Raw genomic sequence first — 4,874 nt, 5'->3', positions numbered from 1 at the left:
TTCTTGAAATTTTCGCCGCGTTGAATTTGTGAGGCAATACGCTTTTGCAGTGAAATAATTCTATGGTTAGACGAAAAATTGTTTCAGGGCCCCTCTAACTGCACTCGGGAGCTAACCAGGGTAAACTATCACGGAAGAGGATCTATGTAGTAGAACCACTGGCAGGTGTTCTGTGATAGAACTGCGTCGTTACCGCAGACCGTCACTGCAGAAAACTCGAGGTGTCTCGAGGTGAAGCAAGAAAATGTCCGTGCTCTTTTATTGACGTAATTTTTTATGGGGGGAATAGGCTCAGTAATTTTTGGGTGAAGGCGAGATACAACACTTTCGTTTTAATTATCCGTGCCCATAATGGAATATGTTCATGCAGAATAGCGAAGGTCGGCGTCAGAGTGGTTAGGTCCACATGTCGAGGCAAAAAAAAGCTCGCAGGAAAGTGGAAAAATGAAAAAAGAGAACAAAGGGTATTAGTTTGCTATATTGTACAATTCTGTTTACAAGAATTTGTCAAACTTTCAATGCAAATTTATTGAGAAAAAAACGAGGCGCACAAGCACGGACCCAACGAGGACGTAGCGATATCACGAACGACTACTAACAGTACTCTTCAAGAAGTGGACCGATATTTCTTTCGTGAAACACACTGAAAAATTACCGGACTGCCGTACAGGTGTAGTATTGAGGTACCTTGCAGTTGTGGGCTCCTCTAGTTTGGACAGACAGACCGCAGCATTAACGAGATGATATTGAAGCACAAGAGATCGCCCAAAGAGGCCACCATGCGGCGCCCCAATTAACATAGGAGAAGCCCACTGCACGCTAGTCGCGTCTCTCAGGACTACGAATAAGGTTCTTCCGTCCATCCATCTATTGTCGAGTCCGTAAGTACATGCCGAAATTTGATGAATTCGCAGTTTTGCACCGGAAAATGGGAATGACGAAACGCGTCTGATGATTGAGGCAAGACAACAGCGGTAGCGGATGCGTGGGCCAATCGTCGATTAACTTGCATAAAGTTAAAATCAAATGTATTAGCAGTTTTGCACCAAGCATGCCAGGTTGGTAAGCTCGCACATCGCACGCGCAGACCAGATTTCATGTCTTCTCTTTTTTCCGTCATTATGCGCATCTTCAGTTGTTAGTAGGCGTTTCCGACGCCCTGACTTCTATCTTGTGAACGAATACATACCAAGTAGCTCTCATTTCTGTTTCAAAGGGGACGCTGGTGCACAAGTTGGCTTCAGGGGAATGCTTTGCAACACCGCAAAGAAAGCATTCCAACAGCACTAGGCGTTTTTTTTTTAACTAAAGCTTTTTGTTGCGAGTTGGTGGGATAACGCAGACGACATTTTTTAGTGCGATGGTGGAAAAGAAAGGAATACTGAGAAGAGAAGAACACAGTACAAAGGGCGAGTTCTAAAAATCATCTAACTTCATTCAGTAAAAAAAAACAGAAAAAAAAACGCGAGAAGTAGACATCCCCTAAATGCACGCGTGCCAACGCTGCGTCGCTAATCAAGTATCAAATTGAACTCGAACTGGATATGTTATCTATTGAAGAAATATACCGAAGTGTCCCTAATACAGTCTGTGCATTCGTTCTTGATATGATAGGTTTCCAGCAACTCTCTTTCCAAGGTATTAGCGCTTCCACCCATGGGATCTTCATCTCGTGTAGCCGCGGTGCACAGCTGCAGGTCACGCAGTGGTTCTTGCATGGTCTCTGTGCTTTGCGAAATTTTTTTTGGCTGCGTTGGATTACCAAGTTCTTAGTGTATTTGACCGCAAGGTTTTCCTGAAGGCTTTTAGATATGGCGACTACTTTTATTCATTTTCATTACTATAACTCCAAGTTTTCCTTGCACCACTGCATTGACCACATTGCACCAACCTTTCATGAACATAGTCAAGGTTTGACATTTACTCACGAACTTCCATCGGATGAATTCATCCAGTTTTTAGACTTAAGGTTACGTCATATAAAATGTCATGTATGTTGGCAGTATACAACCCTTGTGCCCAAAATTTTTTTATTGCCTTACGATTCGGCGCACTCGATTCAGTAAAATGAAGCATTGCGAAATTATGCCTGGAGTCGGCTGTGATGAAATGGTGCGTCAACACCATGCAGACAAGCTTTGAAGCACAATTAGGGAGTTCACGGGCTTCCTGTTACCCGTGCACGGTCTTTGGTGCAGCCTCCAAAAAAATATTGACGAAGACGAGAGGGATGAACCCGCAAAGCACCAGCGACGCACAACGAGCAAGGCGGATACCTGAAGTGTAGCCACTCATTCACAGGTAGTCCCACAATCTCAAGAAGGTTGCCACCAAACACGGCGTGCCCGTTGCGCTCTCAACCCCTCGAAAACTGCTGGTGGCCTGTGCGCACGCTTGCGCAAAAAAAGAGAAAACTTGGATGCCAAAAGAAACATGGCAGCCCATACGTCAAGTGTGCAGTCGGCGTTGTGTATGTCATACCGTGCACTGTCGTGTGGAAAAACACACAGGGTAAACTTGGACACGTGGGGTGGCGAACGTGCACAGGAGCGTGAGCTGTCCTTGACAAAAAGAAGTAATCCGCATTTACCTGTCCGTTGCGCGGCCTGCACCTGTGAACCATGCGGCTACGCGATTTCAAGATCCTGGTTATAAGCACTGATACCTTGGGAAGAGATTAGCTGGAAGCTCTTTTCTGAAGGTGATAATTTTAAGAACAAAGGCACGGACTGTTTTAGCGACAGTTTGGTATATTTGTACAATAGCGAGTTCAACCTGTTTTATTGGATGCTTGGATAGCGACGCAGCGTCGGCACGCCTGCGCTTAAGGGGTGTCTAATTTCCGTTTTGTTTAATCGAAATAAATAATAATAGCATCTCTAGTTCAACGTGTACCTAAATCTAAGTACACGGGCCTCGAGTATTTTCATCTCCAACAAAAATGCGGCCGCCGCGGTAAAGATTTCATCCTGTCACCTGCGGGTCAGCCGTCAGGTGCCGTAACCACTGGACCACCGTGGTGGGCTTTTAACAAATAAGGTCACTTGATGTTTAGCACTCACAATGTGCACTGTGTTTTCTTCTTGGTATTCATTTCCTCTTAATCTTTTCGCTGAAAAGGTCGTCTAGATTTTTTTTTCAATGTTTTTTCGTGGTTTGTATAGTTGCGGGTGCGGGTCATATGCAAGGGTGGTTATACATGGGAAGACACTGTATCAATGTGGACGGCAACTCAACATTTTCATGCGCAGCTCAACGTACTCATCGGGGGCTGGAAGCTCCTAGCCTGTCTTAGCCCTATCGTTGAATGTTGGTCTTCTATACTAATGTCAGCATGCTTATTGGAATGCTGTACTCAGTGCGTCAGCGGCGACGTCATAATTTTTTCTATACGTTCTACTGTGTTGATGAGCCTTCCACAGAACGGCAAGTGTTTCCGTGTTACGCTGTCTGTCGCCTTAAAAAGCGAAGTATATAAGCAAGTGCCCAACCCGCACTACAATTTGATGGACGATAGGACGAGGAACCGTGGCAGAAAGCGCGCAGCGGTGAGCTCTATATAATTTCTCCTATCTCGCCACACGGTGCTCTCCTAATCACACCGCGCACCTTCCCTGATAGATGCATCTGGTAAAGCCCCCTTCCACGAGGAATAACCAGCTTCTTGAGGTGTTTCGGACTTCCCTGTGTTCAGTATATTAAGCGTTCCAGTTATATTTTTTCGATGTAGCCGTAACGTTTACTATGCATGGACGTTAAACCATCTCTATATATAGGATAATCGTAATTAACCAATTTCTATATAGTTGGGTTCGCCTGTATATTCAAACGACATGAATGCGTTGCACCCGAAGTGAGTCATCTAAAAAAAGAACACTTTCTATTAAGGTTTTGCTGATTTTCATGGTGGGATATCAATAGCCTTCTCGAAGACAGCATACAAAACCGGAAGGCGTACTCGTACTCATAAAGCTTTGATATAGTCATCTCTCAACTGGAAATGAAAACGTGAAGGGGGCAGGGGGAGGGGAATTGACAGGTCACGCAAGCTGTGATCAAACACGGTGCCGATTTTTTTGTGATTTTGTTGCTACTACGAATATTTGCTTCTGTGGGCATGAGAAAATTTTTAAATGCCGTCAACGTGTGCTCTGCCGTTGAGTGATGTCGCGGGCCATGAGCTCTGCGTGGAAAGCTCGATGGCAGGCATGCATGCTGTCCCAGGCCGTCATGCTACCTGTGCGGATACTCATTACGGCAGGGTCTTGAACCGATGTTCAAGGTGTCGCACGTGAAACAACAACAACAACAACAACAACAACAACAACAACAACAACAACAACAAAAAGAGCGTAAGGTGGCATATTTTCTGGAGAGCGTGGCACCCCGCATCCCGATGCAACGACGACCCCGCTCAGTTCGGGCAAAGCGCGCGCACGTCACCGCGGATGACGTCAAGTGTATACGTCGTCGCTGGAAATGCCGGTGCCTGCGATACGGGCGCATCTGCTTTGTAATGGACCACGATATATTTAGAAGCTCGCGTCACTACTACCACTTAAGGAACCGGGCTGTCGTTGTAACTTTGGTTTCTCGCGTGCACGCTCCGTGATGAAGATGAGCAGAAAGGGCAGGCGCACAGTTTGGGCGTTTCCATTCATAGACTCTTTTTAAAGGTCAAATGGTTACCCGACTAACATTTTTTTTCTGTTTTTCTTAAAGGTTTCTGGTGAACTGAACCGGACCGCGGCATGGGGTCATTTAATTCTTATCATTTAATTTTATTATTTTACAGTTTTAGAGATTGCAGTTTGCGGGTTGTGCAGCTGAATGCAGAATTGCCTTGCTGCTTCTCTGAGGTAGTGTGCGAATCG

Source organism: Rhipicephalus microplus, chromosome X (assembly GCF_043290135.1).
Source record: "Rhipicephalus microplus isolate Deutch F79 chromosome X, USDA_Rmic, whole genome shotgun sequence".
Taxonomy (NCBI): domain Eukaryota; kingdom Metazoa; phylum Arthropoda; class Arachnida; order Ixodida; family Ixodidae; genus Rhipicephalus; species Rhipicephalus microplus.
Note: the sequence above shows the minus strand (reverse complement) of the source record.